Genomic DNA, 27,544 nt, shown 5'->3' with positions numbered 1-27,544 from the left:
CCTTACCCAGTTAGTGTGTGTTCTCTGATGACAGCAGGTGTGCCCAACAGCAATGCAGGATACATTGAATACAAAGTGGTGGCTGGTCCAAAACTCAATCCAATTCAACAGACATCATTTAGGCAGCTGCTACATCTGAAGCAATGGGGATACAAATATAGGCTGTGCCCTTAAAGAGTCCCAGCATGTGTGGTGCCATGGAAAGAGCACTGAGGTTAGAGTAACAGGATGTGAGTTCAGATCCCTGTCTCTGTTACATATTAGCTCTATCACCATGACCAAGTTATTTCAATCTTCTTGAGCTTAATTTCTTCATCTGTAAAATGAGGGGGTTGGGCCCAATGACCTCTAAAGCCCTTTCTAGCTCTTGTTCTGTGACTCTATGTACACAGATAAGCAAATACAAAGTAATTTTAGGAGGGAGGGAGATTAGGCAAGGAGGTGACTCCACAGCTGGGCTTTGCAGGAAGTGAGAGGTTGTGAGAGGTAGAGATGAGGGGGAGTGACATTCCAGAAATGGGGGTCAGCCTGTGAAGAGGCACAAAGATGGCAGATGGACAGGCTTCTGCAGGGAGAGCCTAAAAGGTCACTTTGATTGGAACCAGGTAGTGTGTGAGTCTGGTTGAGGGACATTGGGGTCAAGAAGTAGAGAGAAATTGGAGTGACTTAACTCTCATGCTACTTACTTCTCCAATGCTTTTCTCTGATCATCCTCCCAGACCCCAGAGTGCCATGGGAGGGCAACAGTGCTACAGACCTGGCTCATGACCAGTTACTACTCTCTTTTTTCTGCTTGAATGTTGTTCTTCTGTCCTCCCCTTTCTTCCCCCATCTGCTATTGAATCCCTGACACAGCCACCACAGCACCTATCATAATTTCTATCTTTAACCCCTAAATTCTTGTCCATCCTTGTCTTACTCTCAGCCTATGCTTTTTATCTCTTATAGAAAAATAATTGAACTTCTATGACATTCACTTTGCCAGAATCTTGTCATCACCTCTATCTCTCCCTCTAGTCTTAGAGGAAAAGATATGTCTCTTCTTCTCTCAAGTTAAATCTTCCATTTGTATTTTGGGTTTTATCCTTGCCCATCTTCTATAAGACCTTGTTTGTAACCAAACTTTCCTCCTCTGCCTCTCTCTAGTAGAATATAGGAAAGGACTTCTTCAGTTTTGTCATTGTGCCCTGTAACTTCTGATGTTAGGGAGTTGCCTAGAGCACTGAGAATTTAATCCAAGGTCACACAGCCTGTCTATATCCAAGGTAAGAACTGGAACCCAGATCTTAATGGCTTCAAGGACAGCTTTCCATGCATTGCCCTATAACTTCCTCATATTAATATACTTGTTCCCATCCACTTCTAGACATGCTCATGTCTTCCCTATCTTAAAAGAAAGATCAATTAATCAACAGCATTTAAGCATGTAACAGACTCCAGCCCACACCATGGGAACATTTCTAGCTTTCAGAGAACTTATATTCTAATAGTGGTAGCAGTATAAAGCAATTAAAAACTTTTCTTCTTCTCATAGGGCTTTGGAACTTCTGTTCAACCTTTCTACTTCCTTTTGCTGCCAAGCTCTGATCACTTAAGGTCAAGGGCTCTTCTACTCTCCAAGATTTCTTTCCATTCTCCCTAACGCCAAATTTTTATTCCTCCTGGCAGCCCATTTGTCTTCCCTTCAAAACCCAAACTGCTACTTCCCCAATGGTTTGATATCATCGTTGTCGTCATAATATTTATATAGTTCTTCTAGGCTTGCAAAGCACTTTGAAAATTTTACCTTATTTTAGCCTCATAACAGACTTCTAAATTAAGAGCTGTTATCCCCATTTCATAGAAACTGAGGCAAATGACTTGCTTAGGGATCACACCCAATAAGTGGGTGAGACAGGATTTGAACTCGGGACTTTCTGAGTTTTTGACTGTGTCATGCAGCTAGTTAAGAATTGGCAGTACTAATTTTCAGCAAACTTGACAGTTTGGGAATCAGAATAAAGAGAGTCATAATTTCCTACTGCTATGGGGAAATTAGAACCATACTCATTCAAAGAGATAGGTGTACAGAGGCCAGGGACGGATAAAGATATCACAAAATTTTAAGTTAAGCCTAAGCTTAGTTAAGCCTAGATTGGGAACAGGTAATGAATTAAGGAGTCATGGGAGGATGGTAGGATGGTAGGATCTTCAAATTGGGTAGCTTGTTACCAAATGTTAGATCTTTTAACCTTTTTACCTACCAAAATCTAAAACTTTTTAAAAGTCTACAAATGAGGTAATGCATGTAAAATGCTTTGTATGTATCAGCTCTTATGATAGCTTTCTGCTTTTTCCTGATGCCTATGAAAACTAAAAGAGTTTGAGCACAAATTGGTTCAGTACTTACTTACATGACCAAAGGACAAAGAAACGTGCTGTTCCATTGCGTCTGATTAGGGAAGGATGGGAAAGAATATGGATTTAGAGTTAGGGTTAGCACACTGCCACTCTGGGGTGTGCTGGTAAAAGCTTACCAACTAAATCTCTAAGGAAAAAAATACCTGACACCCTTATAAGTTTAATATGCATTTCCACAAAATAAATCAAGCCATGATTTATGCTTGCTATGTACCAGGCACAATGCTAAGCACTTTTTCCATCTCATTTGATCCTCTCAAAAAACTGGAAGGTCACATAGGTAGCAGGGCCAGGATTTTAACCCATGTTCTCTGACTCAAATTACAGGATTCTTTCTGTATAATTCCCTAAAGGTTGTTATGAACATGCTATGTGTAATAGAGTAATAGAAAAGGAAATACAACTGCTTCAAATCAGAGCTAGAAAATGTCAATAATTAATCCAAAGTCCTATAGTTCATAACCAGCTCTGCAGCAGTGAAATGAAGTGTGGTTTTCATGCTCAGTCAAATGCGAGCATGCTGCCTCATAACCATATTTGTTGTGGTGCAGGTCCCAGGAAGAATCTTGGTCAGATTCTCTATCTCATTTTTTGCCTCAAATATTGAATCAGGTCCTGCAAGAATAGACTCAGGTGGACTTCAGTAGGTCCCTTTCCCCCAGACAACTCTTGGTTGTTCTGAGCAGGACCATTCAGGGAATGACTGAACAATTAAAACCTCATTTCTCTAGCAGAGATTTTGCTTAGAGGCACCAATCTTAGTCTGGCACACTTCCTTCCCTCATTTTGATCCAAGACTTAGAAATATAGATGGTTCTGTGAAGGGTGTTGAATTTTAAATCAAGACCTAATTCTGATCAAATGCTTTTGTTACTGTTGGAGGCACAGTGGTTAGAGTGTCAGGTCTGGAGTCAGGACAATTCAAATTCAGCCTTGAGCATTTAACCTTGTTTGCCTCGGTTTCCTCATTTATAAAATGAGCTGGAGAAGGCAATGGCAAACTATCCGAGGATTTTTGCCAAGGAAACCCCAAAAAGGGACCATAGAGAGTGCCTGAAAATGACTAAATGATAACAATAACATTACCACATAGTAAATGTCAGGCAATATTCAAATTTTGATCTTGTAACTTCTCAGCACTCTGTCCTCTACACTCCTTTTTTTTAAAGCTTGGAATTATCTCTCCCATGCCAGCACAGTGCCTTGCACAAAGTAGGGGTTATTGAATATTTATTGAATTGGGGGGAGAAATGATGTCTAGTTCAGGTTAAGTAATCTCTCCAAGTTCTGGTGTCTTCAGAGTCACATCCAAGCCAATTGATTTGATGATCTTCTAGAATTCCTTCTTAGAGATACTTCATTCTTCTTGCCATGTTCACTCTTTCCTATTGGTTCAATCTTTCCCCTCTCTTTTTCTTCTATATCTGTATTCATGCCATACGACTTCTGGTGATACTCTTGGGCATTTCTTAGGTCTCCTTGAAGAAATTCAGGACCAGATTGGTTGCCGACCATGTAGAATAACTTTGACAGTGCTTTTTTAGAGTCATGGGTGAAAGGAGCTTGAAACTACACTGCTGACTTGGTAGCCTTTTCTGACTGCTTCTGGATCAAGAATGGAGAAAACAGAAATACTACAATCTCTCTTTTTTTTCCTCCTTCTCCTCTAGGCGGGTAACAGTTTTATGTTTGCTTCATAAATGAAGCAGCTTTAAGCAAATTCATATTCTGTCTGGAGTGACAGACTGAGTCTCTGTCTGTACTTGCTACCCATGACTCCATAACGATGATTCAGAAATGGGGACAAAGTGTCTTACTGTGAAACCAGCACTGAATTAATCATCTGCAAAGAAGAATATGCATGGGGCAAAACTCTATTTTAAGAATTTGGGGATTTGCTGTCTCATTTAGAACTGGTAACTCATGTCGAGAAAGGAACTACATTCCCTGGACTCCATGCACCACCTGCATGCCTCCAGCAACATGGAGTTTACCAAACATCCATGTGTTCAAATCCTTCGATTGCCATCTGCATCCCACACCTGGTCTGTAGAAATGGCTTTGAGTTTGGATTGTGAAAATAAAAATAAATGAAAGAGAAGCTATAGAAAGCAGAGATTTAAAGACACTGGTATGGGAAGAGGGGAAATCTGAGAGATGCAGAAGGTTAGCATGCCGGCCTTTAGTCTTACGGAATCTAGATTCATGTTTTGGATGACATGACATGGATCCAGTCTTTTTTCTCTGCCCAATGAATACCATATCCCTCCATCTCAAAAGAAAAAAAAGCCTACCGGATAATCTGACATGGTTGACTGTCCTTGGCTGTCCATGCAGGGGAAGTCAATACTGAATTAGACTGGTGATTTTTGTCACCACATGGAGAAGCTCTGAAAGAGTTAACATATGAAAAAGCTTTCAGCACTGAATATCAAAAGGGCTTACCTGAAGAAGACATTTGGTGTCCCTGGTGATGTCTGCCCTCTTTTGATGACCACTATGGTGTGTATAGATACATTTCCAAAATATATTAGAGCATTTTATATACATATATTCTAGAAACCTTACACAAACTTATGTAAAGAGAGTCTTAGGAGAAACTGATGAATGTATGGAGATCCCACTTAAAACTATAGCTGTGGGAGGGACATGGATATGGCTTAGAATATTCAGTATCTAACAAGAGGCAACCACAGCCCTAAACATTGGTATCAAAAATCTTGGCCTTTGAAAAAGAGCAAGAAATCTAGAAACTTTAGCTAGTGGTAACAAAGTCTTTGTCATGTTTGAAATATCCATTTATTTAAGATCTGGCGCTCTTCATTAAGGGTATAATTCAGACATTTTTTTTAAAGCTTCCTTCAGTTTTGCATGTTGGCTTGCTATTTTTAACACATGACTTCCTAAAGGCATATTTTGGAGAAACTTGGCAAGGGTTGCTAAGAAGGACAAAGGATCTGATTTTGTCAGCAGTGAGGATTCTTAGAACCAATCTGCAACCTACTACTAAGGGGTTGGTTCAATGAGGTACATGGAAGTTAGAGACTGACCCAGAGTCACACAACTAGCAAGTGTTGTGAGTAGAATTTGAACCCAGGTCTTTCTGACTCCAAGCCTAATGCTGAATCTACTGCCCAAGCTCCCTGTACCAGAACCCTCCATAATATGGACACTTAGTAATTTTAAGCTAGGATTTTATAAGTGTCTTGAGAAGCCTTTCTAATGATTATGTTCCATCTTCTAAGGGCAAACAGTTCATTAAAACCAATGAACAATTCTTAGTTTTTTCTGCTGGACATTAGAGAAAGAGAAAGCAGTGTGTGTGTGTGTGTGTGTGTGTGTGTGTGTGTGTGTGTGTGTGTGTGTGTGTGTGTGTGTGTGTGTGTGTGTGTGTGTGTGTGTTTATGTGCCACAAAGCTATAAATGGAGCCAAAAGTGTACCCTTCCAAGCTGACAACTGAGGCAACAGTACAATGCCAAACTATCCCCACAGACTGGCCATTGACAAACTGACCTCTTGACCCAGAAAGGCATGAAACAGTCATTGTTCTCTTTCCTTTGTACTGAAATGTCAAAAAGTCTCTGTGGTAGTTGGAATCTTCAGTTTGGACTATACTACATGGACTGACCGATTCTCCAAGCGTTAGAAGACAATTACATTCATTTAACAGTAAAACAATGCTGAGCATAATTGCTTGATGCGTGCTAGTTGGGCACAGGCTCTGACATGCCTGCCTGTAGAGATAATGCGTAGCTTCATTATTATAGTCCAGAGTTGACCAAATAGAGAACGTGCAGCATTATTGGAGTTAGCCAGCTGGCATCTACATCTAGAACACCTTGCGATTTCCTGTTACATTACCATCCCACCATTATATTTCAGAGTAGCCTTTCGAAGTAACTTCAGAAGGTTTGAACATCGTATATAACCCTTAAAGCTTTGCACCTTATTTTGAGAAACCTAGACTGTAAAGAAACCAGCCCCATAGCTAATGGTTCTTAGAGAGGGAAATCTGACTGGTCCTGAACATTGGGTTACACAGTACGCTTCTCACACTGCCAATCTCAGATATCAGAAACATCTTACTCCCCTTCATTTGCTTAGTGAACTAGTCATTGATCATGCCATATAAAGTTAAATGTCGATTTTAAAAAAAAAGTTTCCTTTAAGTAAGATTTAGATTGTTTCTAGTAAATCAAAGCGTTTTGGAGGATTTTTGTGGTGCATTTTATCAACCAGATTCAATCTAGTTTTTGAATTTGTAGGGAAAAAAAACTCCATTCCACATTCACAGCTGTCCCTATGATGTATTTCTCTAGTTAAGGTGTGTCATCCACATTTCTTCTTTCTGGTGCATTTATTAGTCCTTCCACATTTCTTTTTCAACACAGAACAAGGAAAGAAAAATAGAGCTGACAATTTCCTGTGTAGTATTCAGTTCTGGGGTGTGAGTGTATAAAATGCTGACCTTTCAGAATCATTATTGTTTTTGTTTAGAATGTAAACAGGGCCCATTAGTCAAAGCAGGATTTGTTTCACCCAAGGTAAATTGGATAGTTATTTGCACAAGTGATGGCTTTTCAGCTCCCCTTGAATGAACAGTTTGGATCACCTCCTACAAATGCATCACGATATTCAAGTACATTTTAGATCCTGCAGTCAGAAAGAGTTGCTTTAATGTATGTTTAACATTTGGAAATCCACCAAATTATGCATTTCAATATCTTTATTTTATTAAAAGCTAGGAGCCTAAAATGTAAGATGTACACAAAGTCCAAAATGCCAGAAGATATTTTAAAATCAATTTGGGATGGACCAATCTGTAAATTACTTTTCTGGCCATTTGTTATTATTGTTTTTTTTTTTTTTATGGAGAAATGAGGAGAATTTTATAAGTCAACTCATCTTTAGTGTAATTTTAGAGTGCACCACCTTGAAACTCCCCTTAGAATCAACCCATCAATCAACAAACACTTCTAACGTAACTATGTGCCAGGTACCATGCAAGAAGAAGATGAGTTTTTAGTTCGAGTGCTCCAAGGAACATTATTATAATATTTCATTACACGTTCACTAGAATTGGAAATGCCTTTGTTCTGTAAGACAAATAAGAATAATTTCACAGTGAGGGCTTTTTACAAGCAATTCCTGTAAAAGTCCATTTCTGAGATCCTGAAATATTAACTAAGCAAAAATGCATATCTCTCTATATATGTATGTAGGTATTTGTGTATTTGTGATGACTATCACCAAGTACATGCATACTGTATTTGCTTTCTCTTTGCATTATCATTATTATAATGTTAAGCACAGGAGCTGTTGAATGGAAGATCTAACAACACAGCACCATTTTCATTTATTTGACTCATGAGCTGCAAGACTCACCATATCTCCCCAATCAGAAAATCCTAGTCTCCTCCACTATCAAACACTAGTGTAGGATCGGGCACGATATCTGCTTGCCATGATAATTGCAATGAGTATGCTTGCAAAAAAGGACCCTGATTCCTTTTCGATGGATGCACAGGTAGATTGCTGGTTCTGTTTTAGGTTGGAGTTCTAATGTAAATGTATGTCAACACTACTTTGCATAGTTTATTGTGACTGAAGGTTAATTAAATCAAAAAAGTTTGTAAAATGTGATGTGTATGTGTATATACCGTATGCGTACTTTTTAAAAATAGGTGTATGTTCCAACTCTTTTTTTTTTTTATACTGGTTTGAATTTGAAATTACATTATATATACATATACTTTATTGTTCTAAATAAAGAATTTTATGCACTATTGTGAGATGGTCTTGTCATTAATGATTTCACAATTCTTCATATAGTTATGGAATTACAGATCCTGAGATAGAACAGACTGCAGAGGTTGCCTATGCACAAACAAGATTCCCTACTCTAAAATTAACTAAGCTGGTCTCTGCTTGAAGATTACCTCCTAAGGAAGCACATTCTACATTTAGACTGTTCTAATCTTTAGGATTTTCCCCCCTTCCATCAATTCTACATTTAATGATCATATATGCATACATGTATGTATATGTTTATGTATACACACACAAACACACAATCCCAGTTGCCATTCTCTGGTTGGTTTTATTAAACTGTGGTGTCCAGAACTGAATACCAAAAATTCTAAATGTGATCTGGTTAGGGCAGAGTATTACCTGTTAGTTGCTGAAAGCTATGCAGTCATACTCTGTCCTCATTAGCTTTTTCCCTATGTGATAGATAGCATGGAGGAGTGAGAAGAAAACTGGTTTGGGCATGAAAAGACCTAAGGTCCATCCCTAGTTCTTAATAGCTGTGTGAAATTGGATAAGTCAGATTCATTTAATAGAATTGTTTTAGCTACCTCATGGAGTGAGGAAAATGCAAGGTGAATGTGAGTTGTCATTCTAAAATGATTAGGACCATCTCAGCTGGCAAAAAAATATAAGATTTTGTTCGGTTTTGTTGTTTGTTGAAATATAGGCTCATGTGAAAATTGTGGAATGCACACCTTTAGAAGATTGACTTACTGACCCTCATTGTAAGCTTCTAATAAAATGGAATATTGGGCCCCAATAAAACCCCAGAAAGGAAGCATGACGCAGCAGATGAAGAGATACTTAACCATGACCTGGGTTCTAACTTACATATCCAGACTGTGTTGGGGGCAAGGGGGAAGGAATTAGCATGTATGTAACACCTACTACAGCTCCAGGCACCCACCGTGCTTAGTAGATGTTAGCCTCATTCTATAAATGAGGAAAGTGAGAGCAGGATCACCCAGCTAATACGTATTTGAGGTCAGATTTGGGCCTTCCTAGCTCCAGGCCCAATAGCTTCATCAACTCTGGACAAGTCATTTAACTCAGTCAGTACTCTAGGCAACTTTCTTAGCCTGTAAATTATACAGAAAGGGCCAACCCTGATCAGTGTATTGATATGGGGAATTTCTTCACCTGGGAGTTCTCTGTATCGGTGAAATCCCATGATATCACATGCCTGTTTTCTATCCTCATCCACTTTCATTATATATTGTATGTCAGTCATAGGTGGTTGTTCAGTTGTTAAATGGTGGCTGATTCTTCATGACCTCATGGGGGCTTTCTTGGTAGAGATACTGGAATGGCTTGCCATTTTCTTCTCCAGAGGGTCATCTTTTGTCAGAACTCTCCACTGTGACATGTCATCATGGGTAACCCTGCACAGCATAGCTCATAGTTTTGTGGAGCTACAGAAGCCCCTCCACCATGGCAAAGCAATGATCCAGGAGGGGATCAATTCACAGGACCTGGATCTAAACCCTGGCTCTGATACTTACTAGTTATGTGTCCCTGAGCTAGTTGCTTAACCCTAGAGGTTTGTGTTCCCTTCCCTGCCCTCTGTAAAGCAATGAGTTTGGTCTAGATAGATGATTGCAAAGATCTTTAATTATTTCAGTCAAACAGGGTCAAGACTCAATATTTCCCAGAAAAAAAGTGATTTCCTCTCAGCTTGAGTCCTCTCTCTTTCCCAAAATACTGATTGTGGGCCTTTTGTCCACAATTTAGTTCCCTGCTACCTTGGTAGTCCCACTTTTTCACATATCCCTTTCACTATCCTTTTATATTAAAATCCAATCAGTATGAGTGGTTAGCTCTAGCATGAAATTTAAGTGCATTACACACTCTCTCTTCCTTTTAGGTTTACAGTTGAGCATATTCTTCTATACAATGGACCAGCATCCACCATTCCAATTTTGAATATTAAGTATGGTTATTGATCAGTAATGTTTAGTGTATAATGGGACTTTTTTAAAAATTAAATTTTTGTATATATGATTATCTAAATCTCCCCTATATCTGTCTTTACCCTCCCAGAGTCAGGATATATAACAAAGAATATTTTTAAAATATTTTTTAAATATTATTTTAAAACATTTTTTAAAGGGGGCAGCAGTAAAGCAAACAATTATGTTTATGTGTTTACTTATTGTCTGCTACATGGCAGGCACTATGCCAGGCATGTATACAAATAGCCTCCTTTGATCCTCACTATGACCCTAAGAGGTAAGTGCTATTCTGATTCCGATTTTTACAGTTGAGGAAACTGAGGCAGAAAGATTAAATGCTTGACCCGGGGTCACACAGCTAGTATTTGTGACTGGATTTAGAACTGAGCTCTTCCTGACACCAAGTTCAGCATTCTATCCATTGCGTCACCAAGGTGACCTTTAAAATGAAAAAAAAAAGAATAAAAAACTGATTTTTGAATCTATGTATCTGTGAATTTCATTCACAAAGGAGTAGAAGGAGATGGCCTATGTTCTTTTGGAGCTGTACTTTTTCCCTAACCACCTGTGTGCATGTATATATTTTTTTTTAACTGGACTCATCATTTCATTGGTATAGAGAACTATCATTGCCAACCTGAGGTGTGTGCTGAAAAAATATTTACCAACCAACTCTCTTGGAAAAAAAATGCCTTGACACACTTTTAAGTTTAATCTGATTTACTCGTATATTCTCCATCAATTTCTTCAATCTATAACATTTGATCAGCAAAACAAATCATGCCCTCATTTTTGCATTTGCTGATTTCCTAGGTGTAAATACTCATGCTGAAAATTTAGCAATAGGCTCAAACAGATTTGAACCAGTTCAGCTTGCCCTTGCTATGGATGTGGCTTTGCAGCTTACTTCCCTGATAGGTTAAGCTACTTTCTAAGGGCCAGCAGTGGGTCAGAGTGTCAGTGTCAGAGGTAGGTCTTGAACCCAGCTCTTAATGACTGATGCCAACTACAGAACATTGCTTCACCATGGAATTGTTCTAAGTACTAAATGAAATAACGTAGGCAAAAGTACTTACAAAAAAAGTATGTGTAGTGAAAATGTAAAGCATTTTTGGACTTCCCTGATTCATGTCATGAAGAATCATGTGCCTGTATGGGAGTGATTCTAAGAAAGCACCCAGTTGGATTTCTATACCATTGAACTCCCATTGCCCCTCTCTTCCCATTTTACTGATCTGTACCTCTTCCTGGTTCAGAGACTTGGGTTCTAGTCCAAGGGATGAAAAGTTCTTTGGTAGGTCTCTGCTTGTCTGAGTGACTTTGTGTGGGTTGAAAGGGAGCAAGAGTCAATTTTCAAACCAGTCAATAGACCACAGGTTGGCAGCACCCATGACAGCCAGACTTAACTTATTCACAGTGTTAGAGGAATTATGACATAGCAAATAGAAGGCATGGCTTGGAGCCGGGAAGGCCTGGCTTCCAATACCGTCTTGGTTATTTAATAATTCTCTTATGTGGGCACATCCCTTCACTTCTGTGGCCCTCCATTTCTTCATCTAGAAAAGGAAAGTCATGACACCTATCTCATAAGGGATACTGTGAGATAAGAGATAATGTTGGTTGACAAGAATTTATTAAGCACTTGGAGAATTCATTAAGTACTTACTTTGAGATAGCTACTGTACTAAAGGTTAAAGATACCAAAAAAAAAAAAAAAAAGTCAAAAACATTGTCCCTGACCTCACGGGTTGACCTAATGAGAAGACAATATGCAAACAACTATCTATTTACACTTACTAGCTGTGTGGCCCTGAGCAAATCACTTAACCCTGTTTACTTCAGTTTCCTCATCTGTAAAATGAGTTGGAGAAGGAAATGAAAAACCACTCTAATATCTTTGCCAAGAAAACTTCAAATGGGGTCACAAAGAATTGGACACAATTGAAAAATGAGTCAGCAACAGCAATCCCCTTTCTAGATGTGTGCAGTATCAATGGTAGGTGATCACAGAAGGAAGGTACTCTTACTGTGTGTGAGGTGGGGTGAGGAGAGCACAGACAAGAAGGTCTCTTACAGAAAGTGAGATTAGAACTGAGTGGTAAATGGGGCCAGGAGGGCCAGGACAGTCCCATGCTTGGAATTCTCTGTCCAACACAAAGACATAAGGTTAGGAGATGGAGAGTTCCCTGCAATGTACAGTAAGAAGATTAATATCTCTATCGTAGAGTACCAGGAAGGGAGTAAAGTTTAAGAAGATGTGAAAGGAAGGAACCATGTTGTGGGGGATTTAATAATGTCTGTGAAGTGCTTTGCCAGTCTTAAACTGTTATATAACTGTCAGCTATTAATAGAGTTGGAAGGGACCTTACGGAATCCGGTCCAAAGTTGTCATTTTTAAAGGTGAACAAAAGCAAGTCCCTGAAAGGTTCAGTCATTTGTCTTGCCCAAGGAACCAAGCAATAAATTATTGGTGCTACGGAGCCTATAGGATCTCACTAAAGGAAAATTACAAATTAAAATGAGTGAATGCAAATGACCCTTCTCTGCTAAGAACAGTCACACACAATGTTATACCCTTTGACATACCTAGTCATCCTACTGGGCACATACACCACAAACATCAAAGGTAAATTTCTCCATGTATCAAAATATCTGGAATGTTTTTTGTGCTGGCAAAAAATCCTGATGCCCATTGATCTGTGGAATGATTGAATAAAGGTGTACATGCCTGTATGTACCATGAGAAACAATAATTATGTGTAATTTGGAGAAATGTGGGAAGATTTATACGAACTAATGCATAGCAGTGTAAGCGAAGCCAGAAGAACAATATATGTAAGGACTGTAGTATTGTAAATGAAAATAGTACTAAAAGGTGGGTAATCTCAACTTCATTGCAATGACTGATCATGATCTGGAGACTCAATGATGAATCACAGCCTGTTGCATATGCTATCAGACATGCTCATTTTGATGACTGATTTTTCACTATAATAAAGAAGACTTCAATGGAAAAGGAGAGGGAAAAAACCATTTATTAAGTGCCTACTATGTGCCAGACACTGTGTTAAATACTTTATAAATATTATCTCATTTGATCGTCACAACAACTCTGTGAGACAGTTGTTATTATGTCCCCTATTTTACAGATACAAAAACTGAGGCAGATTTGGCTGATAAGGATCTGAGACTAAATTTGCACTCAGGTCCTCCAGACTCCAAGCTCAGTGTACTATCTATTGTACCACCTACCTGTCTCTAAGTATAGAGAAGATGGAGAGATAACTTCTGTAGAAAACACAAAAGATATTCATAAAGTCTTTTTAATGGCCACTCTTGTGTAACTCCCATCCCCCTTCACCTGGCAAGAGGAGTAGCAGGTCCTGACAGGCCTATTAGAGAACTCCCCCAACCCCCAACCCCTGCCCAGAATGTTTGCCGCTTGAGGTTATCTACCATAAACATTTCATATATCTTGTAGGTAGCTTGTTGCTGTTTAGTCATTTTTCAGTCATATCTGACTCTTCGTGACCCCTTTTTGGGTTTTCTTGGCAAAGATACTGGAGTGATTTCTCCAGTACGTTTTACAGATGAGGAAACTAAGGCAAACAGTTAAGTGACTTGACCAGGGTCACACAGCTAGTAAGTATAAGTAGATAATTGTTTACATAGTCTTCTCCATTAGAATGTCAGTATCTTGAGGACAAAGACAAGTGAAGCCCTCCTAGTTGAGACTAAGTGGCTAAGAGCTATACACACTTTCGGAACTAATTATTATTTATTCAAGGATTTCTATTTTGTTTGCCTCCTTTTTAAAAAGTCTCCTCTAATATTGAAAATTGCTTACAAATGGAAGTCACTCTGAGTATACTGGGATATTCTGCATATTATTTTCCAAATTTTGTTGGTGGAGTCTATAAGTCAAGAGAATAGGAAAGTCCCCTGATACAGATGGTGAAATCTGCTTTCCTTTTCTCAGCAGAGAGGTGGTAGACAGAGGATGAAAAACAATTAATAAATGATCAGACATGACTGACATATTGGACTGTTTCATTTATTGTGTTCATTTGTTACAAAGGACAGTTCCTTTGAAGGGGAGGAGGAAGCTACTGGAAATGATAGTGATACTGTATTTCACATAATTGTCACATTTTTTTTCAGTCCAAAAATTGGTTTATAACCTTTCATCCATAATCAATTCATGTTATAATTCTGTTCCTCATGCCACTTAAAAGGTAAACAGAACAGTAATATTCACCTGTGGCATATGGATACTCCTTTATCTCTGGGACATTGCAAGCTGTAAGCCTAGAATTCTCAGTGCATGCACATTGTCAGTATTTAATTTTAATGTATATTCAGGTGTAGTCTGTGCATCCTAATTTTGTACCAGACAGTTTAGTAACAAATGTTTTTAAGTAATATGGCACAATTTTTTAAATCTTCACATAACGATCAGACCCCACTTTTTTGCAAAATATTAGCATAAAATCTGACAATTGTGTGGTGAAATATCGTATGTTAAAAAAAAGTATCATTAGTATATTTAAAAAGAATAGAGAAGCTTGTTCTCTGATCTATATTTGAATCCTTTTTGTCATGAGATGGTCTCTGTCTCTTGGGATTATACCTGTTGGCTGTCTGATTGCTGCAGTGAAATTGATAGTCATACAAGTCATTTAGGAGTGAGAAAGGTGTAAAAACACTGCTTTATTTAAGAGACAGTCTGCAGCTTAAGTGTTAGGAGGTACTACTGGGAATTGACTGTCAACAGCAATGATAATACAAACATCTGTGAAAATCTAAGACAAATTAATGAGAAAAAGTGATTTCATTGCCCGTGAGCCTTGCTTCTTTGCAACACATGGGATCCTAAATGGATGTGTCAACTGGGTTTTTATAAATTCACTTTGATAATAACAGTGGGAAGTACCTGAACAACCCAGCCAGGAAGGAACTAGAGAGCTGGGAAAGCACAACATTTACATTGTCAACAGACATGTCCAGAGGGTTTTGGTCCCAGTTCCAGGCACAAAGTTAGGACCCTTAAAAGCCCCTGGACTGGTTTGAAATGTGACTTACTTTTTTTTTTTTTTTAAGGTTTGAATCAGCTACTCTGTTTTCAATAAAGAATACTTGAACATAAGTGGCTTTAAGAGGATTAAAGGCAGAACCAGCCCCAGGGATTTTTACATTGTGCTAGGAAGCTCCTTGTCAGAAAGGCATGTGAGACTTTTCAAAAACTAGATGAATGGAGTAATTAACCAAGGAAAGACTGGAGAAATACCATGATGCTTAGGTCCATTGATTGAATTTGGTTTTAAGTTAATGTAACCAGAGGTAGGGTAGTAAATGCTCAATAACCGCCTTCCAGGTAGGGGAAAGGAGGGAGTTTGTACACAGGGCAATGATGAGGTTATGAGCCTGGGAGATGAGAAGTGTGGTAGTGCCTTCAAAAGAAATAAGGAAGTTTGAAAGCAATAGCGAGCGAAAGATGAGTTCAGTTTTGAATATGGTGAGTTTAAGATGTCTTCAGGATATCAGTTTGAAATGTTTAATAGGTCATTGGAGATGTGAGATTAAAGTCCAGATGACAGACTGGGGAGAGATATGCAGTTCTGGAATTCATTTTATAGAGATGATAGTTAAATCCATGGGAGCTGATGAAACAGAGACAAAGAGAGAAACAGACAAGAAGAAAGAAGGAGGAGGAGGAGGAGGAGGAGGAGGAACGGTTTAGGTAGAAACTTGGGAAATATGAAGATTGGGGGAAAAAGGCAATTTTGAAAGATATAAAAATGAGCATCAATGCAGTGACTTGACTCTAGACTCTAGAACAATTCTTCTTAAGCTGTGGGTTGTGACACCATATGGGTCACAAATTTGGCAACAGTAAAAAGTGTTTGAACATACAACAACAAAAAATTAATTCAAAATCAAACATGTAATGAATCCAAGATGTTTCAGGGAGCACTTGACCTGTTGCACAGGTCAACTTCACTGCAGCCTTGATTCCAAGTACAAAGCATGCGCACTTTGCACTTCACATGCCCTCAGGCTATGAAATAACAAAGAACACTGAAGAAATGGGAAAAGGGGTCATAAATGGAAAAAGCTTAAGAAGCCCTGGTCTACAAGATCAGTGATTAAATGTTACCAACTGCCCAAGTGGTGGTAAATTCAAGTTGAAGAATAATACATATATTTTCAGACATGGCCAGTGTGTTTTAATTGACTATGACTATCAGTTGCAGGGTTTGTTTGTTTTTTTCTCTTTTCTCAATTGGATGTGGGGAGCAGGGTTGGTGGAAGAGGGGAACTGGTGATAATGTTGCAAAAATATTGCAACAAGTTCAGAAGGAAACGTGAACAAGCAGGACAGCTGTGAAAGTAACACATTGAATGTATTGTGTGCATATATATATGTACATATATACACATATATACATATATACTACATGGAATAAAGATTTGTGTTCTCACATCTACTCACACTTTATTCTTTTATATATAGAAATGTTCTTTTAATGGTGCTTAAGAATGAAAAATTAATGTGAAAAACCATGTGTATACCTATCTTTTAGCAGGCTATAATTCACTTGCTAGAATGTCAATTCTTTGTGGGAAGAGACCATTTTTGCATATGGTCTTAGATCTAGAGCTTAGATCTTAGATCTACTACTGAGGGTATCCTGAGAGTAGAATGTAAGGTCCTAGAGGGTTCAGCCTGTTTTTATTTCCCCATTGCTTTGTGGAGAGCTGATGTCTAATTGAACTGAACAACATGGTGATGATATTGTAAATGAGGATCTCATTCACTGTAGTACTACTGCTACTGATCTAGCACTTTATTTATAGAGCGCTTTATTAACATTCATATAGCACTTTAAGGTTTGCAATTTTGTTTTTGTTTAGTTGTTTTCTTTCATGTCTGACGCTCTGCAACCCCATTTGGGGTTTTCTTGGCAAAGATACTGGAGTGGTTCACCATTTCCTTCTCCAGAGGAAACTGGGGCAAACAGGGTTAAATAACTTGAGTGGGATCAGGCAGCTAGAATCTAAGGCCAGATTTGAGCTCAGGAAGATGAGTCTTCCTGACTCCAGTTTGGTTGTCTATCCACTACGCCATCAGCAGCCCCAAGACTTACAAAGCACTTTACAGCTACAATCTCATTTTATCCTCAACAACCCTATGAGGTAGATACTATTATGATCCCCATTTTACAGATGAGGAAACTGAGGCAGATAGAGATTAAGTGATTTGTCCAGGGTCACACAGATTATTAGGCAGCTGAGGCCAGATTTGAACTCAGGGCTTTATCCATTCTGCCACTTAGTTATGATTATCTGTGAGCCTGTGTGATATATCAGTGAAGAAAATTACTCCTATGTTTATAGATTTAGTTCTGGAAGGGACCTTAGAGGCTGTTTCATCCAACTCTTTCATTTTATAAGTATGTGAACTAAGACTGGGAATGATTAAATGATTTCCCTGAAGTCATACAGCTAGTGAATGTGTGAGGCAACATTTGAACTCAGGTCTTCCTTTCTCTGTAACCATTTTTCTACCTAGTCAAAAAATGACCTTCTCTATGACATTTCTGACTAGTGATCTTGACTTGCTAATGAGTGAGATATTGTATAAGTACAAGGACTTTCCAACTTTGTACATGGAGGCTCAGGAAAATGGGGTGAATCAAATGACTCTACAATTCAGAATTTGGATGCTTGGGAGAATGAGAGTCCTACTTGAGATTCCACAATTCCACAAGCATCACACTACATGCTAATATCTTTATGAAATCAACCCTTTCCTCTCCCCTTAAAAAAATACCTTCAAGAAATCCTAGAAAGTAGAAATGATTTAACCCTCAGTTATAGTGAAGTGAACAGTTTATAGGATAACAACATTATGAAGAGAGGCAATGTTAAGACAAGAATTCTGAGGTGGTAAAATCAATTGGAAACTAAATAATCTAATTCTAAAGAAGGAGTGGGTTAAAGAAGAAATCATAGAAACAATCAACAACTTCATTCAAGAGAATGACAATAGTGAGACAACATACCAAATCTTAGGGGATACTGCGAAAGCAGTTATTAGGGGAAGTTTTATATCTTTGAATGCTTACATAAATAAAATAGAGAAAGAGGAGATCAATGACTTGGGTATGCAGCTGAAAAAGCTAGAAAAAGAACAAATTGAAAATCCCCAAGTAAATACCAAATTAGAAATACTGAAAACCAGAGGATAGATTAATAAAATTGAAATGAAGAAAACTATTGAATTAATAAATAAAACCAATACTTGGTTTTATGAAAAAACTAATAAAATTGATAAACCTTTGGCCAATTTGATTTAAAAAAAGAAAGAAGAAAATCAAATTATTAATATCAAAAATGAAAGGGGTGAACTCACCTCCAATGAGGAGGAAATTAAAACAATAATTAGAAATTACTTTGCCCAACTTTATGCCCACAAATTCAACAATCCAAATGAGATGGATGGTTATTTTAAAAAATACAAATTGCCCAGATTAACAGAAGAGGAAGATCAATACTTAAACAACCCCATTTCAGAAAAAGAAATTGAACAAGCCATCAATCAACTCCCTAGGAAAAAATCTCCAGGGACAGATGATTTACAAGTGAATTCTATCAAACATTTAAAGAACAGTTAATTCCAATACTATATAGACTATTTTTGAAAACTGGGAAGAAGGAGTCCTCCCAAATTCTTTTTATGATACAAACATGGTTTTGATACTTAAACCAGGAAGAGACAAAACAGAGAAAGAAAATTATAGACCAATTTCTCTAATGAATATAGATGCAAAAATTTTAAATAAGATTTTAGCAAAAAGAATACAGCATCTTATCAAGAGAATAATACATTATGATCAGGTAGGATTCATACCAGGAATGCAGGGCTGGTTAGATATTAGGATAACTATTAGCATTATCAATCTTATCAACAACAAAACTAACAAAAACCACATGATTATCTCAATAGATGCAGAAAAAGCTTTTGACAAAATACAACACCCATTCCTATTAAAAATGCTGGAGAACATAGGAATAAAGGGAACTTTCCATAAAATAGTAAGCAGTATCTGCCTAAAACCTTCAGCAAACATCATATGCAATGAAGATAAGCTAGATGCATTTCCAATAAGATCAAGAGTGAAACAAGGATGTCCATTATCACCACTATTATACAATATGGTACTAGAAATGTTAGCTGTAGCAATCAGACAAGATAAAGAAACTGAAGGAATAAGAATAGGCAAAGAAAAAACTAAGTTAGCACTCTTTGCAGATGATATGATGATATACTTAGAGAATCCCAGAGATTCAAGTGAAAAACTACTTGAAATAATAAACAACTTTGGCAAAGTTTCAGGTTACAAAATAAACCTGCACAAATCTTCTGCATTCCTATATATTAGTAACAAAGTCCAACAGCAAGAGATAGAAAGAGAAGTCCTATTTAAAGCTAGGGTAGACAGTATAAAATATTTTGGAGTTTAACTGCCCAAACAAACCCTGGGACTATACAAACACAATTACAAGACATTTTTTACACAAATAAAGTCAGATCTAAGTAAGTGGAAAAGCATCAGTTGCTCATGGACAGGCTGAACTAATATAATAAAAATGACAATTCTACCTAAATTAATTTACTTATTTAGTGCCATACCAATTAAACTGTCAGATAATTATTTTCTAGAGCTGGATAAAATAATATCAAAATTCATCTGGAAGAACAAAAGGTCCAGAATATCAAAGGGACTAATGAAAAGAAATGCTAGGGAAGGCAGCCTAGTGCTACCAGATCTCAATTGTGTTATAAAGCAGCAATTATCAAAACCACTTGGTACTGCTAAGAAACAGAAGAGTAGACAAGTGGAATATACTAAGCACTCAAGACACAGTAGGCAAGGAGTATAGCAACCTCCTGTTTGATAAACCCAAGGACCCCAGCTTCTGGGATAAGAACTCACTGTTTGACAAAAATTGCTGGGAAAACTGGATAACAGTGTGGCAGAAACTAGGCATACACTCATGCCTGACACCATACACAAGAATAAAGTCCAAATGGGTATACAATCTAGGTATAAAGATTGATATCATGGACAAACTGGAGGAGCAAGGAAGTGTATTTATCAGATTTATGGAGAAGGGAAGAATTTTTGACTAAAGAAGAGATAGAAAGCATTATGAAAGGCAAGATGGATAATTTTGATTACATTAAACTGAAAAGGTTTTGCACAACCAAACCCAATGAATCCAAAATTCGGAGGGATGTAGTAAACTGGGAAAGAATTTTTACAGCTAATCTCGAGGACAAGGGCCTCATTTCTAGAATATATAGAGAACTGAGTCAAATGTATAACAATACAAGTCATTCCTCAATTGATAAATGGTCAGAGGATATGAACAGGCAATTTTCAGTGGAAGAAATTAAAGATATCTATAATCATATGAAAAAATGCTCTAAATCACTTTTGATTAGAGAGATGCAAATCAAAACAACTCTGAGGTACTACATCACACCTATTAGATTGGCAAACGTGACAGAACAGGAAAATGGTAAATGTTGGAGAAGATGTGGGAGAGTTGGAACACTAATTCATTGTTGGTGGAGCTGTGAGCTCATCCAGCCACTCTGGAGAGCAATTTGGAACTCTGCCCAAAGGGCTACAAAAATGTGCATACCCTTTGACCCAGCAATATAGCTTCTAGGACTGTATCCCCAAGAGATCATAAAAATGGGAAAAGGTCCCACATGTACAAAAATATTTATAGCAGCATTCTTTGTAGCTGCCAAAAACTGGAAATCAAGGGGATGCCCATCAATTGGAGAATGGCTGAATATATTATATGAATGTATTGGAATACTATTGTGCCATAAGAAATAATGAACAAGAAGATTTCAGAGAGGTCTGGAAAGCCTTATATGATCTGATGCTGAATGAAAGGAGCAGAACCAGGAGAACTTTGTGCACAGCAACGACCACAGTGTGCGAGAGTTTTTTCTGGTAAACTTGGATCTTCATAGCAATGCAAGGACATTAAAAAAAAAAATTCCCAATGGTCTTCTAAGGCAATATGCCTTCCACATTCAGAAAAAGAACTATGGAATTCAATCACAGAATGTAGCAGATCGTTTTGTGTGTGTATGTGTGTATGTGTGTGTGTCTGTGTGTCTGTGTCTGTATCTGTGTCTGTGTGTATTATGTTTTGGTTTGTTATATGATTTCTCTCATTTATTTTAGTTCTTCTACACAGCATGACTATAGTGAAAATGTATTCAATAGGAATGCATGTGTAGATCCTATACAGAATTGTATGCTGTCTTGGAAAGGGAGGGGGGTGGTGGAGAGTAGGTAGGGGGGAAGAAATCTAAGTTTTATGATAGTGATTGTAGAACATTAAAAATAAAAAGTAAAAAAATTATTAAAAAAATTTAAAAAATAATTATGAGGTAGTGACAAACCAGGAGTTCAGATCAATAATGAAGGATTTTTCCCACCTCTTGACAGAGTGGTGATGGACTCAAAATGCAGAACAAGACATATGTTTTTGGACACAGCTGATAGGAATTTGCTTTGCTTGAGTGTGCATATTTGTTATAGGGATTTGACTATTCTTTGTTGTTCAGTTAAGAGTGGGAGAGAAAGAAAATAAATGTTTTAAATTGGAAAAAAATTGAATTTTATAAAATAGAAAAAGAACCCTCATCATGTGGCAAGAAGTCAGTATGGATGCAGTTAAAAGTCACATCTAGTTCAATTGTTTCTCATGATTTCACCACATGGTCCAAGTGCACCCACAAGCAATCTTGACTCCCGCCTGTCATCTTTTCTACACAACCCCATGAGAAACAGGCAGGGATTAAAAATAACAGTTGAGATGTTTTACAGACATATGTGAGGCATAGGCTTTGGGCCAGTGACAAATACGGGGACAATTTTCTTTCCTCTTGGCAACATCACAAGTTTTCTTGAACTGATGGAAAAATATTCCTTGGAGACCACAAAGCCCTTTCCTATTTGTAACTTGTACCTCTCTGAACAAAAGCACAATGGCTCAACTAGCCCAATTAAAGCAGGGTCAATAGGAACTGAGAAGCAGCAAGTGTTGCTTCTGTCAAATTGAAATGACTGGATCCTAAGCCCCGATTTCATTTCATTTTTTAACCCTGAATTTGGGGCACCCCTCCTGATAATCACTTGCGCTGTGACTCAGTCATGTGCAAGAATTTATTTGTGTTCATTGTGCAGTTCCCAAAGTTGTCATTGAAATGTCTGGGTCTTTCAGCCTGCCGAAAGAGAAAAAGAAAACCATAATGCTGTCAGCTCAGGTAGGGGCAGTTCGAACTCTTATAGAAGAGGAACAAAGCTGGGATGTTTCCTGTGCCAATTAGCACTTTCAGCTGAGGGAGAAGGAAGTATGTCTAAAGATGCCTGAATGAGAACCCAGCAAGCTCAATGCTTGAATGTGAACAGCCCAGCAAGCCCTCTTGGGCTGCTGCCATTTCTGTACAGACCATGGTGGAAGGTTCCCAGGAAGGTCATCCAACTCTAGTGAACTGGAAGGATTATTTGTCTGAGGTGGGGGGCTGAGGAGGAGGGAAGGGACATGAAGGTTATTGTCTTCAACACATACCTAAGAGACATCGTTTGCCAAAGTCTGGCTTCAGAGGGCTTGTAAATATTTTCTAGCTGGACTTACGAACACTGCTATTCAAGGAATGGGACAGATACCTAAGGAGAGAGTTACCTATGAATTATCTGCACAATTTACTGGAGCCGCAGATGAGTTATTTGCTAGTTACACATGCACACACACACACACACACACACACACACACACACACACACATCCCTAAACTGATAATTTAGTTAAGATGCAAGAGACAAGTTCATTTCTTACAGGCTATGTATCTGAGTATTTTCCTGATTTAAATAGAAGACTTTGTAGGTTAGTCAAATCTCAGCTTTTTAATCTGAAATTTATTTGTTTGCCAGTTTTTTCCTTTTAATACAAAGGTTTTTAGCTTGAGATCCTAAGACTTCCAAGGAGTCAGTTTATAGATATCAAGGTGTCTATGAATTGATGTGTTTTTTTTTAATTGATGACTTTGAATATGACTGATTTTGAACCTGTGTTATCCTATTAATTTTGTTTTAGGCATTTAAAAACATTTATCATAGGTTTTATCAGACTGTTAAAGGGATCCAGGATACACACAAAAAAGTTAAGGATCCCTCTTCTAGTAAAATGTAAGTTTCTTGAGAGTAGGAACTATTCCATTTGTTATGCATGTCATAGATGCTTATTAAGTGCTTCTAAGATTGGGTTGGACTAGATCAGATTAGGTTGGACTGAACCAAAATTTTTGGTTGCTTTCAGGAAACGCTGTATCCTAGGATGATGAACATCCTATTGGATGCTAAAATACCATATCTAACTTTGCCAAGATTCCATAAGTCTTACTCTTTTTGTGTTTCATTAATTTCAAAATTAAAGTCAGAAATTGTCTCTTCCTTCAAAAACTGCCCTCTCTTTTTTGGTTGACACAAATACAAAATCAGTTTACATTTAACATACCTCTTTTTGCTTTCTATCTTCACTGCCTTTCTCAGCCTAGCTCTGGTCATCTGTAACCACCCCCTTCCATTGCCTGCAATTAATGTAATTTTCCCTTAGCATATCAGGCTACACACAGTCTTGTTTTAGGCAGTACCTGTTGTTGAGATCACACTCTCCAAATCTTTCTTTCCTTTGCTCTGTTCATACTCTTACAACTCTCTTTGTTTATCTCCCATTAACTATTAGACATTCAACACATCCATGTGTATGTTTGTGTGTGTGTGTGTGTGTGTGTGTGTGTGTGTGTGTGCAATATCCCTATGACATTGTAAACACTTTGGTTGTGAGCTATTGTGTAACTTTTATTTGCTTCACTGGACTGGATAGATCAGTTCTGGCCATGGGTCAGACCAGATTTGAAAATCATAGAAGAGGTTATCTTGAGCTGATGGAAAAATAAATCTCACAGACCACAAAGGCCACTTCAATTTGCAACTTGTCCAAGCAGATAGTTCAGTCTGCCCAATTAAGGTAGACAAATTGAATGGATGCAATATGTCTTTAAAAAAGTCAAATGTCTCCACTTTCCCCAAAATGACTTTGCAAACATCTAGCATTTTCTTTACTCAGTGAATTATTGTGACTGAACTATTTGGCATCAAGCACACTCCAAAGATTTATTATAACTGAGCAATTTCATTGCTATACTTTATAGTGTATTGAAATTTTTCAACTGGTTGACTACCAAAAACATCTGGCATATGAAATAGGTATACACCCAGAATAATATTCAGTTAGTCAGTATCAGTGCAATGTAGAACTGAATTACAGAGACTAGAGTTGGGCAGAGATTCATCATTTAGACAAATGCTTTCATTATATGACCTTTAATACTTCTGTGTTACCATAGGCCAGACCTGAGGGTCTTCTCCTCCCAGTATGATTATTTTTTTTTTTGATTAAAGGGATTATCCCTTGAGTAACTTAAAGAAGTCTATTCGTTGAATGGGTGTATCTCACTCAAAGTAACATTGTGATAAGACCCAAGCCAGAAAGGGTCACAGTCTCATTGCATCCTGGGCCATTTCCAGTAATCTTGATGAATATCAGGCCACTGGACCCAGATGGCTCAGGAGAAGAAGGGGAGGTTGGTGACCTTGCACAGCCCTCCCTCATTCAAATCAAAGTCAACTGCAAGTCATGTCATCATCCTGATGTCATGGTCCTCTTTGAGAATGAAGGACAAACACAAAGAAGGCCAGTATTGTCCCAGTAAATCACTAAGACTTTAAGTTATGCAAAAGATGTCAGGTTGCAATGGTAGAGAGAGGTGCTAAACCAAGGGTTACCCACATCTATGAAATCATAAGTCCATTCCAGACCTTTTCATCCTCTGATTCCTATGCTCCCCCCAAACCCACCAAAATGGAGGTGTAAACAAACTTTTCTCCTTCTTTCCTCCTAATTTTTAACTTGTGCATAGTAGTGCAAAAGGAGGAGTTTGGGTAATGTCTCCATAGTGTAATCAATCAACAAAGTGATTTAGGTTTGGGTTTGGGGTTTGAGGACTTCTATGTTAAATACCTAATTTCTTACTGTCTGGGTGACCTGTAAAGCAAGATGTGACTATTCCCAACCAGGAGCCCAACTCAGTTATCAGAATGGGAATTGGGATAAGGATCCCTAAAGTCTATAAGCACTACACCTATTTTTAATGTGATATCAATTTTTCATTAATTTTCTGTTATTTGCTTTGTCTCAAGACAGGATTAGCTATATGAAAAAGAAAGTCTTACTAAAAGTTTATCGTTTGAATGATGAAACTGTATTAGAAAAGTCTTTGAGAGATGTAAAGCTGAAGCCTGAAGTGTTGTTGTTTAAATGTTCAAGGTAATTTCATTCATCCCTCTTCAACAAATATTTAAGAAGAAGTCACATTTATTAAGTGCTAGCTATGTGCCAGGAACATGGCAAAGAACTGTGAATACAGACAGAAGCAAAAACATTGCAGTCCCTGTCCTGGAGGAGCTTACATTCTTATGGGAGGAGACAACATATTAAAAAGCTGAAAAGTTGGAGCATGGGAGCACCATACAGAGGCATGGTGAAGCCTGCGGAGTCAGGAGTGGAGTTGGGAGAGGAAGGAAGGAGGAAGTATGGCTGCCTTGGTATCATCCTCAGAATGGAGGCTCCAGAAAGAACTCACCAATTGGAGAAGGAGACTGGAACATTCTCAAAGACCTACTAGGTGTTATTTTAAAATATGCATTTAAAATCTCAGCAAATACTTCAATGCATAACATTTTCAGACAGAGGAAAAGCATATATTCCGTGAGATTTTGAACTTTACATTAGTTTCACATTTCAATTCTATAGATTTCAACATAACCACAACCAAACTCTTTATTCCAGGAAGCAATACAGTAAACAATCCTAAGATTTAAACACCCATTATGTGCAAAGTTCTGTATTAGGTCCTCAGGATGCAAAGAGATTCAGTACAAACTTTATTCTCAAGGAACTTTAGGCACTGTGTTTCCCTTCATTAAATTCTTCAGGAAAAAGCTAGATGACTGGTTATCAGTTAGGTTGTAGAATATATTCTTAGTCAAACATGAAGAGATATGTTCTCTAGGATCAGCATTAATTGTTCAAATACTCAGTTTGATTTCTTTTTAGTTGTTCTATTTACACTATCATAGTTAAGTTGTATCTTGTTCCTGTGGTTCTGCTTTTTTCCCACTGTTTATCAGTTCATATAAATCTTCCCATCTTCTCTGAATTCTTCATTTTTATCATTGTTTACTGCATAATAGTCCATTGTATTCATATACCATAATTTGTTCAGTCGTTCCTGAACTAACAGTTACCTACTTTGTTTCCAGTTCTTTGTCACCATACAGAGTGATGCTCTGAATATTTTATTCGATATTAGACCTTTCATTGACCTTATTGAGATGTCCACAGTGTAATCAATGGGCCAAAGAGCAGGAAAAGCTTTTCTTCTCCAAATAATTTTCTGGAATGTTTGGACCAATTTACAGTTCCACCAATTGTGTATTAGTGCACCTTTTCTCCCATAGTCTTTCCAATATTTTCTTTTCTTTTAAAAAACTTTCCAAAGTGTTAGGGTGTGAAATACAACCTCACAGTTGTTTTGTACTTTTCTGTTAGTGATCTGGAGCATGTTTTCATAGAGCTGATAATAGTTTGCATTCTTATTTTGAAAATATTTTTGTTCATGTTCTTGACACTTATGTATTGGGTCTTGATGATGCTATGGATGTCTAGGGTATTGATGATTCTTGAGATAGCTGAACTTGAGGTCTCACTCAAAAATCCCTGGACTAACATACCCATTGAACTCTTGAGATTTGGTAACAGGTAAATAGTTCCTTAGACCTGTGGAGCATTATTGGGTCTTCTTAATAAGAGCAACTGAATTAAGTTCCAAATCACCAGAGACTTATAAAGTGAAGCTATATTCAGAGAAACTATTAAGGGAGAAGATTTTTAGAGTGCAGATTTACATTTTAAAAATTATTTATTTTATTTTTAATTTATGAATAAAACAAGTATTTCAATAGCATAGCATAATTTTTAAAAAAGATGATGGCACGTGAAATTGCAAATCTATTATGTACAACTTGCTAATCCTATTAAATATATAATAAAGTTGTCATGTAACTTTCTTCCCCCCCCCCTTTTTTCCCTTCCCTGCCAACCTAGACACAAATATGTAGATATATGTAAAATCATTCTATACATACTTCTCTTTATCAAT

General features: G+C 37.6%; 1 protein-coding gene across 2 annotated transcripts in view; it reads left to right on the top strand.

The window, feature by feature from the left end:
• Positions 1–4,688, top strand: part of KITLG (KIT ligand) — a 119,208-nt gene extending 114,520 nt beyond the window's left edge. For both annotated transcript variants that reach the window (XM_072655536.1, XM_072655537.1), the window contains one exon: positions 4,071–4,688. The gene's annotated coding sequence lies outside the window, so the exon portion shown is untranslated. The remainder of the gene's footprint in view (positions 1–4,070) is intronic.
• Positions 4,689–27,544: the final 22,856 nt, after the last annotated feature.

Source organism: Notamacropus eugenii, chromosome 3 (genome assembly GCF_028372415.1).
Source record: "Notamacropus eugenii isolate mMacEug1 chromosome 3, mMacEug1.pri_v2, whole genome shotgun sequence".
Classification (NCBI taxonomy): Eukaryota; Metazoa; Chordata; class Mammalia; order Diprotodontia; family Macropodidae; genus Notamacropus; species Notamacropus eugenii.
Note: the sequence above shows the minus strand (reverse complement) of the source record. Positions and strands in the feature narration are given on the sequence as shown.